At 25.3% G+C, this 12,833-nt stretch overlaps 1 pseudogene across 1 annotated transcript; it reads left to right on the forward strand.

The window, feature by feature from the left end:
• The first annotated feature begins 11,276 nt into the window (after positions 1–11,276).
• On the forward strand, positions 11,277–12,446 carry LOC105636473 (trans-resveratrol di-O-methyltransferase-like; annotated as a pseudogene). The gene is made up of 2 exons (XR_016322204.1): positions 11,277–12,035; positions 12,138–12,446. The product of XR_016322204.1 is annotated as a trans-resveratrol di-O-methyltransferase-like (transcript).
• The last annotated feature ends 387 nt before the right edge of the window (positions 12,447–12,833 follow it).

Raw genomic sequence — 12,833 nt, forward strand, 5'->3', positions numbered from 1 at the left:
ATCTATATATTTTTAAACATTATATTTTCATTTCCCTTATTTATCTTCTATCCTCTAACATATTATAAAAAAAATATAAAACATTTTTAATATAAACGTACACTTGTTATGACAAATTACATATGTGCACACAGTTTATCAATATTGAATTATTTTGTGATATTGAATTATAAAGGACATGAAATATATTGAATGTTTATAATTTTCAAGAAAAACTTTTGATTATAAGTAACTTAATTAGAATCACAAAATTTATAAATTAAATAAAAAATAACTATTACGGGCATAAATAATATAAGACTTTTTATATGAAACTTGTAAAAATATATTAAGTACAAAATATAAATTACAGTTTACAAATTAGACGTTGTAAAATTCATGCTATATGAAACTTTTACGTTATACGAATTCTAAAACCAACTAAATTTCATTCAAAAAATTTCTGAGTAAACAATATAAAAAATAATTTTTGATTTATATAGCTTTAGTTTCCTTAATTTAAAAAATATTTTAAAAAGACCATGAGATTTCATGTATATGTAATATAATTTCAATTACATAAATACATGATAAATATTTTCACAATAAGATAAGTTTAATTTATTATTGTTTGATAAATTTAAACAGTGTATTTATTAGATAATTATTTACGTTTGAAATTTTTGTTTCTGTATAGTTGTGTTGAAAATGGTATTTCTTTTTTCAATTTACACAATTAAACAGTAACTTGTATATTTGATAATAAAAAAAGAAATATCCTACTCTTTGACAACCTATTCTAGAGTTAATAAGTCATTTGATCAATTTTATATCTAATGGTTTATATTTAACTAGTTTAAATCAAACGGTGGAAAGAAATTCTGCACCGATACAGAAAATTTGATACAGAAAATTTGAATCATGTACTCTAATTTTACTCTTTGGTTATATATTAATAAAATCAAAAGCCAAAACATCCAAAATAATCCTTGAAGGAGAATAACCCCACTATTATAAATAATTGTATAGACAAAATAATTAAAATTCAAGACTTAATACAATATTATATAATCTAATGTGTCAAACACTTAAGACATCAAATTAAACTGCTTCTGAGAAATATTAAATTAGTCTTCAGCATCATTCATAACAATAATTTAATTGCTCAATATGGATAAATTAAATTTTAGACTTAATAGCCAAAACTTGCAAAATTGAAGAAGTTCGAAATGTGTTTAATTAGCTTAAAAAAACCATTTACATATATGATCATACATAGGCACATAGATTTTTTTAAAAAAAATTTTTTTCTTCATTCAATTTCTTTTATACACTAAAAACTTTGCATGTCCGACTAAAACATTATCATCCTTATATCAAGAGTTATTTTACTACCAACATATTGGTCCACCAATAATTTCAGAAATATTAAAAAAAATATTATTGCATAAGGCTTGATTTATTTCCGTAAAATAATTTGCAGAAAAATATTTTTCCAATTTTCTATTGTTTGGGGCATTCAGGAAAATAAGTCAATGGAAAATATTTTCCTAGTCAAAACAAATTTTTTATTATATAATTTTTATTTACAAATTTTTTATTATAATTAAATATTATATTTTATCTATAATATATATAAAAGTACAAATCCTAAAATACTCCTGCTAAGTTTATGGACTGATAAAAATAATTAAGGAGTAGAAAATTTTATTTTTTGAAAAATAAAGTTTAATTTTGATTGATTATGTTAATTTCCCATTTGAATCTAAGTTCTATGAGAAAGTTTAAACTAATTCTAATTAGAAAATAATAATAATTATTTAGCTAAAAAATAAATACTACATTATAATTTTTAAAAATTTTAGTTGTTGATGTTTATATTATTACTAGTATCAGAACCCGCATGATGCGTAGAACAATATTAAAAATAAAATAATCTCTTATAATATTATTCAAAAATAACAAAATTGTACAAAATTGTATAATAAAATGCTCGTGAAATGCATTACAAAATTGTATCTCACTGAGATATGCCGAAAAAGTTGTAATGCTAAGATTTGTCTTCTTAAGGATCCCGTGAAGCCTTTTACAAAGGTATGCAATAGCAAAAACCGTGAATGATATAATATGCATAAAAAAATGCAAACACACTATTAATATGTTTTTCAGTGATAATAATTTTAAAAAATTTAACTAATTATACTGAAATAAGAAATTAAGTATTTTTTATATTTATTATTTATTATAAGTGATTATTCATTTATTATACATTGTATGTTTTCATATCTCGTGTCTTGCCTCTGTATAACTTAGCTCCTAGTACATGAGACTATTCTATATACCAAGGTAATCAACCAAGTTTTTTTTTTCTTATTACCAAGAAAAAGTTAAGCGTTTTTTAAAATTCATTTTTGTGTCTTTTCTAATATTGTATTTTTCAATAGTGATAACAAATTTGAGAATTTCACTAATTATATTGAAATAAGAAATTAAGTATTTTTATTTTATGTTTATTATTTATTATAAATGATTCTTTATTTATTATCGTATCCCGTACATTCCCATATCTCGTGTCCCGTGTCTATGTAATTTAACTCCTGGTATATGAGACTATTTTATACACCAAGATAATCAACCAAGTTAATCTTTTTATTATCAAGAAAATTTTAATTTTTTTAAAATTCATTTTTGTGTCTTTTCTAACATTGTATTTTTCAATAGTGATAGTAGTTTTGAGAATTTAACTAATTATATTGAATAAAAAATTAAGAATTTTTTTATTTTGTGTTTATTATTTATTATAAATGATTGTTTATTTATTATCTTATTTCGTACATTCTCGTATCTCATATCTTGTGTCCATACAACTTAGCTCCTAGTACATAAGACTATCCCATACACCAAGGTAATCACTGAAATAAGAAATAAATATTTTTTTATGTTATATTTTTTATTTATTGTAAATGGTTGTTTATTTATTGTTATATCTTGTATGTTCTCGTATCTCGTGTCCTTTGTTCATGCAACTTAGCTCCTGGTACATGAGACTATCCTGTATATTAAGATAATCAAACAAAGTTATTTGTTATTACCTAGAAAATATTAAGTGTTTTTTTTTAAATTCATTTTTGTGTCTTTTCTAATATTGTAATTTTTAATAATGATAATAATTTTGAGGATTTAACTAATTATGTTGAAGTAAGAAATTAAGTTTTTTTATTTTATGTTTATTGTTTATTATAAATGATTATTTATTTATTATCGTATCTCGTACATTTCCATATCTCATGTCATGTGTCCATGTAATGTAGCTCCTAGTAATATGAGACCACCACATACACCAAAGTAATCGTTGAAATAAGAAATTAAGTATTTTTTTATTTTATGTTTATTATTTATTATAAATGATTGTTTGGTTGTTGGCGTATTCCATATGTTCCTGTATCTCGTGTACCGTATTCGTGCAACCTAACTCGTGGTACATAAGACTGCTCCATACATCAAGATAATCAACCAAGTTTTTTTTTTTATTACTTAGAAAAAATTAAGTATTTTTTAATTCGTTTTTGTGTCCTTTCTAACATTGTATTTTCAATGGTGATAAAAATTTTGAGAACTTAATTAATTATATTTAAATAAAAAATTAAGTATTTTTTTATTTTATGTTTATTATTTATTATGAATGATTGTTTATTTATTATCATATCCCATACATTCTCGTATCTTGTATCTCGTGTCTGTGCAACCTAGCTCCTGGTATATAAGACTATTTCACAAACCAAGTTAAGCATTGAAAGAAGAAATTAAATGCTTTTTTATTTTATGGCTTGGGTTAGATATATTTTAATTTAATTTTAATTTAATCCCATACACCAAAGTAATCATTGAAAAAAGAAATTAAGTATTTTTTTATGTTTATTATTTATTATAAATGATTATTCATTTATTTTTATATTATATATATATTCCTGTATTTCGTGTCCCGTCTCCGTGTAACCTAACTTGTGGGACATGAGACTATCCCATGTACCAAGGTAATCAATGAAGGCGTTTTTTTTATCAAGAAAAAATTAAATGTTTTTTTTTAATTGGTTTTTGTGTCTTTTCTAACATTATATTTTTTAATAGTGATAATAATTTGAGAATTTAACTAATTATAGTAAAATAATAAATTAAATATTTTTTTATTTTATGTTTATTATTTATTATAAATGATTATTTATTATCATGTTTCATACATTCTCGTATCTTGTGTCTCGTGTTTGTGCAACCTAACTACTTATATATAAAACTAGCTCACACACCAAGGTAATCATTGAAATAAGAAATTAATTGAGTTATATGTATTTTAAATATTGTTTTATTTTATGGCTTGAGTTATATGTATTTTAATTTAATTTAATAGCATCATCTTGATGGAATGTAAGTAATAAATATTATTATGAGAAAGACATTATTTGAAAATATAAAACAATTTATTTTCTTACAATTATCGTCACTGTAACTTATCTTCTTAGATTTATGCTAAATAACTGCTCTTCTTACACTTGGCAATTTGAGAGACTTACACTTCGATGTCATTTAGGATAGACTTCTTTGCTTTTATATACTACTAATGTTAGAACTCGCAAGATGCGGAAAGCAATATTAAAGGATGAAATAATATTTTATAATATCATTCAAAAACAACAAAATTGTATAATAAAATTATTGTGGAAATGCATTATAAAATTGTATATCATTAAGATATGCTAAAAAAAAGTTGCAATGATACTAAAATGTGTCTTGTTAAGTATCCTGCGAAGCCTTTTACCAAGATATGCAATAGTAAAAATCATGCATAGTATGACCTAGGGATGTCAAAATGGGTTGACGTGTCAGGTTGGAAACGGATTCGCCTAACACGCAATATGATTAGGGTCAACATGAACACGACCGATTTAATATTTTGTTAAATTTATCGATATAAACATGACACGAAAATTAGGCAAGTGACAAGAACACAACACGTTTAACCCACCTAATATCATAAAATTGGTTAAGTGGGTCGTGTTAATCCATATACAACTCGTGTAACCTGCTTAATATCATAAACATGTTAAGTAGGTCGTGTTGACCTGTATACGACCCCACTTGATCTGCTTATAATATTTTTAAATTTTAATTTATTTAACTCCAATCGTATTTAAAAATAAATTTTCATATATAAAATACATAAATTCTTCGAGATTCATAACTAAACTAAAAAACTAATACAACAACAAAATTTAAATAGATTTTAGTTAGAGTATTTATACTTAACACTAAAATTACCTTTTTACTTTTAAATAAATGGGTCACTCTCCTAATGCTCGTGTCAATCTGTGACACAACACGTTTATATTCGTGTCATAAATGAGTCACTCATTTATGATACGAACTCGTTTAACCTCAACCCTAACCCATTTATTTCGCTTGTTAGGCGAATCGTGTTCGCGTATCATGACCCATTTTGACACTCTTAGTATGACCTGCATCAAAAAATGCACACATACTATTAATATATTTTTCAATAGTGATAATAATTTTGAGAATTTAACTAATTATATTAAAATAAGAAAATAAGTATTATTTTTATATTGATGATATATTATAAATGGATGCTTATTTATTTGAAATATTAATATATTATACTTATCTAGTACAGTCTATCCTAAGTATGTGGATGTTCTACTTATGTTACTTATTTTTTTTTTTGTATATAAAAGAAAAATAAAATTAATTTTTCTCCACAAATTTGTTTTCATAATTTTTTATTTTTCTTTAAATTTGAAGTGAAAATTATCGGAATTATTTTCTCTTATATTCCTTTCTCAATTCCAAATAAAATAGTTCTTGCTTATTAATATTTGTTTTCTTTTCTTTTCTTTTTTTCTCCTATGTGACATTATCTGAAAATATAAGACAACTTATTTACTTACAATTGCTATTATTATAACTTATGTTTTCATAATTATGCTAACTCCTTATACTTAGCAATTTGGCCTAATATCATAAATAGATTAAGTAGGTTGTGTTGATCTGTGTACAACCCACTTAACTTGCTTCTAATATTTTTAAATTTTAACCTATTTGACTCCAATCGTATTTAAAAATAAATTTTCATACATAAAATGCATAAATTCTTCAAGATTCATAATTAAAATAAAAAAGTAAAACAATAATAAAATTTAAATAGGTTCTAGTTGGAGTTTTTATATCTAGCACTAAATTTACCTCTTTACTCTTAAATAAATGGGTCACTTGTCTACCCTGCGTGTCAACCCGCGACATAATACGTTTATATTCGTGTCATAAATGGATGACTCATTTATGACATGAATTCGTTTAACCTCAACCCTTATCCATTTATTTCGCGTATTAGGCTAATAGTGTTCTCATATCATGATCCATTTTGACATTCCTAGTATGAACTACATAAAAAAATGCACACACACTATTATTGTATTTTTTAATGGTGATAATAATTGAGAATTTAACTAATATTGAAATAAGAAATTAAGTATTTTTTATTTTATATTTATGATTTATTATAAATAATTATTTATTTATTTGAAATATTAATGTATTATACTTATTTAGTACTGTGTGTCCTAAGCATGTGGATATCCGACTTATGTTACCTTTTTTTTTTTTTCTGAAAATTAATTTTTCTCTATAAATTTAATTTTATATTGTTTTTATTTTCCTTCTAATTTGAAGAGAAAATGATTTGAATTCTTTTTCCTTATATTTCTTTCTTATTTCCAAATAAAATAGTTTTTGCTTATTAATATTTGTTCATTTTTCGTTTCTCTTTTTCTCCTATTTGACATTATCTGAAAATATAAAACAATTTATCTTCTAATAATTATTGTCATTACAACTTATCTTCTTACAATTACGCTAACTACTTATACGTGGTAATTTGAGAGACTTACACTTGGCTTTTATTTAAGATAGAATTCTCTGCTTTTATATATTACTAGTCTTTTTTTATGACGTGCATTGCACGTTGATTATGCTCATTATATTCTCATATTTGTATTCTTTTAATTTTTTTTATCTATATAATATTAAAGCATAAGTTTTTGTTTAGATTAAAATAAATATAATTATTTAATTTGTATTAGATTTTGCCGTACAATCTAATTGTAATGCTACTTCTTATGTACTTAAATTCTATTTTTATATAATGAAGTAGTCTCAAAATAAAATTCAATCCAATTTATTAATGCAAATTCCTAAAACCCTAATAGGTGTACAAAAAAAAAAAAAAAAAAAAAATCAAGTCATCACTCAATCTCTAATCCCTTGCCTCAACCCCAAATCAATATCTATATACAACTATAATGAATAATAATAAAAAATTATTTTTTATTGCTGAGTAGAAGAAAAGAAATGAGAAGATAATATGAATGGATAATAATAATCATTTTGGCTATAGTGACAGTATTACTTAGCTAATGCATTAGAGAAATAAATATATGAACATATACACAAATTTTTGAAAGCCAAAAATATTATTTTCTTTCAAGTCAAATAGATTTAGAATATAAGAAAAAAAAATATCAAGAAAATTTAAAAATACTTAATCATCAAGAGGTCATTTATTTATACAAGGAAGATATAATTAAATTTGTTACGAAATTACAAAGCAAATCATGGTAGGATCCAATATCGGTCAGTTGATGAGTTTATTTAAGTATTTTATTTTTCTATTATTCTAAATTGTAAATTTAAAATAAATAAATAAGTCAATTAATTAATAAAAAAATATTACATAAAAGAAATATTCTATTCTCTATAAATACACCCTCAATTTTCCCTACAACCATATGAATATATATATATATATAGTTTTTTCTTTTTTATCTCTCTCCTAAATAAAATATTATGTATATTCTTTTTGAAAATTTATTTTTTTAAAAATATATCCAATTAAATCATACAAACGTAAAGAAAAAAAAACTTTATTCTCTTTTCATCTCTCTCCTAAAAAAAATATTTCAAATTGTAATCAAAATAAAATCAAAATACTTTAAAAAATAAAATATAAAATTTTTTAAATGTCTCATTATCATATATATATTTGTTAAAAAATAAATTTAAAAAGATAAAACTTAAAATTTTGAAATTCTTAATTATCTTTATGTATTTATTTTAAAAATAATTTTTATAAATTATATCCGATGAACTAATAAAATGTAATTTTCTAATTGAACTATAACTAAGACTATTTTAGGTACTCTAAATTTTATCAAGGACGCTATTGGTAATCCCATTATTCTCGATTCCCTTATCCCATTTTTATATATAGTATAGATATAAATAGATATATATAGATTTAAAGTAAAATAATTTTACTGCCAAGAATAAAATAAACGTCAACAATTTTCATCCTATTTTAGCTATGGACATTGGTCAATGTATAAAATAATTTATTATACTTTGGTTTTAATGTTACATCTATTGGTATGACAATAAAGCACAAATATTTGAATTATAACTCAATTGAAAATTTAATTTATCAAATAGCTTTTTTTTTTTTTTTTTTTGTGTTGCTAATATCAATGATTTCTTTGCTTTTATTATCAATAGTTTATTGAATCTATACTATCAAAATTTTTTTGCTTTTGCCATTAAGGGTATTGAAAACTTCTCACTTTATTATTATTGATGGTTAAAGTACTAATTTTAATTTTTAATTTTTAATTTTGGTACGCTATCAAAAAAAAATTTTTGAATTTGATTACCAACAATTTATGTATGTATATATTTATATTTGTAAGTGGCAGGTTCTTAGATCATATGATTATTTATTTTTAACTTCGTAACTATTCCATTTTGTGAAAAAAAATCTATTACAAAAGATTATTAAAATTATTTTATCAAATAGACAAATACTAGATACGTATGGTGGTGATTTGTACCGATTTTTATAAGTGTGATAATTATGACTAAAAATATTGAATTTTATATTGCCTTTGAAAAATCAATAAAAATATACAAAAAATAAATTAAAAGTAATCATTCTAACATTTATGTTCAACCAGTAACAACATGCAACACACGTTCTTGAATGCTAGTATATATATAATTCAATAAAAAAGTTAATCAATAATTTATTATTTCAATTATTTTTCGCATTTTAAACCAAAAAAATCAATTAATTAAATCTTTTTTATAGGCAATTTAATTCTTTTATTAATTTTACATATCGAGGAAAAACTTAACATTTTCAAGTATCTAATCTCGAGCCAATAGGCTCACCCCGAACAAACCAAACCTAACTTGAAAATGTTGGGTAAAAAAACCTGGAAACCAAAAGACAACTATTAATTTCTTCTTTGGAGATAAGAGAATAAATAGTTGAAGTAAACCAAATACAAAAACTTCATATCCAAGCCAAAAAAATCACTTTGAGCATAAACTCCTTTTTTAGCCAACACATCTGTAAAATTATTCTTGCTTTTTTTAACATGACAAAAAGCAATGTATACTAAAGATGAGATCAAACAATCTATCCTGTTAAATTTTTTCTACCAACGCCACGGTCTATTATTTGTGTTCAACATCCAACCAATAGCATTCTTTGAATAATAATCAACTAGTAAGGGGAAATCATACTCAATTAATTAAATCTAATTACTTAAATCACACATAAAGCAATGCAATTAATAGCAAGTCTATAAAATTATTAAGTTCCATGATATGTGTTATTTTTATAGTATTTTTATTGTAGGTTTTATTAGGATTTTTAGTATTTTTAGTATTTTTAATTACTTTAATTAGTTTTTATTTAGTTTTATTTATGTTTTTCAATAAAGCTTCCTTAATCATATTTCATTTGATCTTGAGAAATTTTACAAGATTTTTATAGGAAACCAGCAATTGCAAGAAAGATCAATTAGCAAAGACTTCTAGCAAGCAGCACCCCCAGGGCATGCTACTCAGCACCCCAGTGCTACTTTGCAGAGTTCAACTTGGGTCAAAATTTCATATTAAGCCCATGCTGCCAATATAAGATATTGTGGGACGTATCTTATTAGAGCTGAAGTCCTATTTAGACGTTGGGAAAATCCTAATTGGAAAGAAATACAAAGCTTAAACAGTTTTCTATCTCCAAAAGATTTCTTACGCGATAGAGATTTACTTTCCTAAACGAACACGAAGATATTCCAGAAAGTCTATATAAAGAGAGAGACTAGCCATGATTGGGGGTTGAATCCATTCATTATATATACCATCTCTTGTTCTATTATTTTCTACATAGTTTTTTCTCTTCAAAACTTCAAGTGCTCAAGATCGGTGTCAAGATTTAAGGAAGCCCTAGTTTTTATTTCTAAAACTCTCTTTTTGTTTATTATTCTTTATGGAATTATTTATAAGTTTAATTGAGTTTTATTTAATTTTTATGTTGAACTAAACTCTCATACTAGGGATTTGATTTAGCTTAATTTCAATTTCAATTTATAATATTAGATTTACTTTTCTTTGTTCAAAATATAATTTATTATTGAACTTAACGCTTCCAGGTAGAGTTTCTCCCCTGGATTGATTTATTTCATTAATCACTATCGGGAAAAGGGTTTTTGATATGAAAAATGTAATAAATTATATGAGAATAATAACTTGATGCGGAAGCTATGTAGTGTGACTCATAGAGGGTTTTTATAAGTTAACGACCTTAGGTTATGAATTCAGAAGCAAACCATAAAACTTAATGATTTAATTCATGTTTGATTGCGCTATTGGAAGATGGGTAATTAGACCAGGTTAAAATAGCTAACAATACATTGGGAGAGCTTGTTAGTAATTTTAGAGTTGTTTCCCCATACTTCAACAATTAAAATTGTTATCAAACTAATAGAATAAATTGGATAGAATTAAGTGAAATCAAAATCCCTAGTAGTTTTTAATCCTTGATTTCCTTTTCATCAAATTGTCTTGCTTGATTTCTTTTATTTTCTTTTATTTCTTTTAATTTAATCTCTTAAAATAATTCTACTTATTATCATTTAAATAATAATATGTTAACACAATTTTGGTACTTAGTATACAATTCTTGTGGGGCGATACTCTAATCATTATTTATTACTTGTTGCGATTTCGTGCAGTTGCGAAAAAGACTGTCATTCCACTTTTATATTTCTACCAAAAAAAAAAAAAAAAAAAAAAAAAAAAAAGGTTCCACTGCTGTATATAGAGAGAGGGTTAACAATTCAATCAAGTGTAGGTATCAACAGCTGGTATAGTTTCTTAGTTAGTGCTCTGTGGTCTTATGGATTTGGTTACTGAAGAAAACGTAGATGAGCTACTTAAAGCTCAGACTCATATGTGGAATCATACTCTGCAATTCATAAAGTCCATGTCTCTCAAGTGCGCAGTTGAATTAGGGATTCCTGATATTATTAACAACCATGGCCAGCCCATGCCTCTCTCTGATCTTGTTTCTGCCTTAGAGGTTAACTCTGCTAAAACTCACCATGTTTACCGTCTGATGCGATTTCTCGTTCATTCTGGTTTATTTTCTTTTCAAGAAGAAGGCTGTTGCCTTAGCTCATCCTCTCGTTTTCTTCTAAAAGACACTTCTTTCGGTTCAATATCTTTTATATCTCTTTTGCTTGACCCAATTATGATGGGCCCATTTAATTGTTTGAGCAAATGGCTGAAAAACGATGATCAAACACCATTTGTAACTGCCTCTGGAAAATCACTATATGAATGTGCAGGGCATGACATTAGGGCTAATAATGGTGAATGAAGTTACGGCCAGTGATAGCATTTTTCTTGGTCAGGTGGCGGCTCTTAAGTGTAAGGAGGTATTTAAAGGGTTGAATTCTTTGGTGGACGTTGCAGGTGGCACTGGAAATATGTCTAAGGCTATTGCTAATGCTTTTCCCAGTATAAAGTGTACTGTTTTGGATCTTGCACATGTTGTTGCTGTTGCTGATTCGCAAGGCGACAAGAATTTGAATTTTGTTGTAGGTGACATGTTTCGAGTTGCTCCTCGTGTAGATGCAGCTTTGATCAAGGTCTGTTATTTCTTTCTCAGCTTTGATCAATATGTATAATTAACTTTATATCAATTGGGATGTTACGCTGTAATTTGCTAACACAATTGATTTGATAAACAGTGGGTATTGCATGACTGGGCTGACGAATACTGTGTGAAGATACTGAAGAATTGCAAAGAGGCAATAACAAGAAATGGCAAGCGAGAGAATAATAACAAGGTCATAATCATTGACATGGTGATGGGAAACAAAAATTCGGATGATGATTTGGCTGAAACTGAGCTTTTGTTTGATATGACAGCGATGGCATGTCTCACTGGCAAGCAGAGAAAGGAAGAAGTATGCAAAGCTCTTCTTTGATGCTGGTTTGCGAAATATAAAATTAACTATGTGCTTGGTCCTAGAGCTCTTATTGAGGTTTATCCTTGACCAATTTCCTACTTATCTATTAGAGCTTTGTGTTTGTAACCAAAATGGCTGTGGCTATAGCCATAACAGCCTCCTTAATAAAGTTTGTATGCCCAAAATAAATAATTGTACGTTTTCAATGTAAGTGTTTGATGGGAGTTTTTTCCTATTTTTAATAAAAAAGATTTTCCCTTTGTTCTTCGATATCTATATGTTTTTTGAGGGTTGATTTCTTGGAAAAATAAAAGAAAATTCAAAATCACAGACAAAACTTTCTGGAAAGTGGGGATATTAGCTTAACCAATCTCACAAACCAATTGCATGAAATTTTCTTAACATATTTTTGGGAAAGAGCTGTTAGTCAAAGCCACTTTTTTAGCAATGTCAGCAATTGGAGAGTATTTTGGC

Source organism: Jatropha curcas, chromosome 8 (assembly GCF_041381405.1).
Source record: "Jatropha curcas cultivar XTBG-Jc1 chromosome 8, XTBG_Jcur_1.0, whole genome shotgun sequence".
In the NCBI taxonomy this organism is placed as follows: domain Eukaryota; kingdom Viridiplantae; phylum Streptophyta; class Magnoliopsida; order Malpighiales; family Euphorbiaceae; genus Jatropha; species Jatropha curcas.